Source organism: Enhydra lutris, unplaced genomic scaffold (genome assembly GCF_002288905.1).
Source record: "Enhydra lutris kenyoni isolate GAN:26980312 unplaced genomic scaffold, ASM228890v2 scaffoldscaffold16, whole genome shotgun sequence".
In the NCBI taxonomy this organism is placed as follows: Eukaryota; Metazoa; Chordata; class Mammalia; order Carnivora; family Mustelidae; genus Enhydra; species Enhydra lutris.
Window position 1 is genome coordinate 14522373 of NW_019154100.1, and position 1968 is coordinate 14524340.

Genomic DNA, 1968 nt, shown 5'->3' on the forward strand with positions numbered 1-1968 from the left:
ACACAGGAAAAAACGTTGGAATAAGAATCACTTTTGAAGGGGCCCACATGGTGAGACAGCAGACTTAGCAGACAGACTTCCCAGCAGCTATTACAAATATGTTTGAAGATTAAAAGAAATAATGCTTAAGGAATTAAAGGTATGATGACAATACTTCATCAGAGTGTAAATGAAGAGATAAAGATAATTTTTTTTTTAAAGTGAAGTCACGTCACCACGTGGGCAGCCGCCATTACAAAGAGCTGAGCTCCAGGACTAGATGGAGGGGAGGAGGGCAGTGGCCGGGGGCCGGTCCTGCTGGGAGCCCGACAGAAGTACATGAATTCCATGTCCACTCACCGTCTGTGGAGATGCGCAGGGACAATTTCATGATCTCATGGAACTATTTAGAATTGGTGGAAAATCCCCAGATCCAAACTACTTGTTTATGGGAGAGCATGTTGACAGCATATTATTCACTTGAAACACTTAAGCTGCTTGAAGCTCTTTGGGTTTGTTACCCTGAACACATCACCATTCTTCAGGGCATCATGAGAGCAGACAGATCACACCAGTATATGGTTTCTATGATGAGTGTCAAAGGAAATATGGAAATGAAAATGTTTGGAAATATTTTATAGATCTCTTTGACTCTCTTCCTCTCACTGCCTTGGTGGATGGACAGATACTCTGTCCACATGGTGACCTCTCACCAGCCATAGATCGCATCAAAGCGCTTGATTGCCAGAAGTTCCTCGTGACAGTCCAATGTGTGACTTGATGGGTCAGATCCAGACGATTGGGGTGGTTGGGGTCTATCTCCTTGGGGAGCTGGTTACACCTTTGGGTAAGACATTTCTGAAACATCTAGTCATGTCAGTGGCCTCACACTGGTGTCCAGAGCTCACCAGCTGGTGATGGACGGATGTAATTGGTGCCACTGCCGGAAGGTAGTGACTGTTTTCAGGGCTCCAGACTATTGTTATCATTACTGTAGTCAGGCTGCAATCATGGAACTTGATGATACTCTAAAATGCTTTCTTGCAGTGTGACCCAGCACCTCGCAGAGGTGCTGTACCCCAGACTATGCCCTGTAATGCCATTGTAAACTTGCACAGTATTGCCATGAACCGTATATTGACCTAATGGAACGGGAAGAGCGACTGATAACTCCGGAGTGTCAGAGAATAGTTAACATTCAAAAAACTTGTTTTCACAGGGACCAAAGGATGTGCCATATAAAAATACAAAGCCTCTTGTCATCAATAGCCGTGACCACTTTAGAATGGACTGGTTCATTACATGCTGAAGCGACACTGTTGGTGGAGAAACCAGTTTCTGGAATAGCACTGTTAGTAGTTCCTTTTGCTTTCTCTGAGAGACAGCAGATAATAAAATGTCAACATTAACACCTTGCGAATACAGTTTAACTTCCACTTAGCTATAGTTTTGCTCAGCAGGACTGTAGATAAGGGTAGCAGCACACCACCATTGGAGCTTAATGAACATTTTAAAAAGTTAAGTACCAAGGAAGACCTCCCCTCCTTAGGAATTTTGAAATTGTTCTGTTTATTTATTTATTTATTTTAAGGCTTACTTTATTTGACACACACACAGACAGCGAGAGAGGGAACACAAGCAGTGGGAGTGGGAGAGGGAAAGTTGCCTTCCTGCTGATCAGGGAGCCCAATGCAGGGCTCAATCCCAGGACCCTGGGATCATGACCTGAACCAAAGGCAGATGCTTAATGACTGAGCCAGCCAGGCACCCCCATTTTGTTTATTTTTAGGGATACCATTTAATTGTATGATTTGTCTGCACTCAGTTTATTTCCATTCTCAAATCTCAGCCTCATGTTGATCATTGTTATTACCAGAATCTGGTGAGTTGTTTTGAACAGAACTGTTTTTTTCTCCCTCCTGTAAAACCATGTTACCGCACAAGTGCACTACAGTGTTTTTCACAATAAACTTGTGAACTAAAAGCAAA

The 1968-nt window shown here is 43.2% G+C and overlaps 1 pseudogene; it reads left to right on the plus strand.

Annotated features, from left to right (window-relative positions):
* Nucleotides 1-334: 334 nt before the first annotated feature.
* On the plus strand, nucleotides 335-1125 carry LOC111147431 (annotated as a pseudogene).
* Nucleotides 1126-1968: the final 843 nt, after the last annotated feature.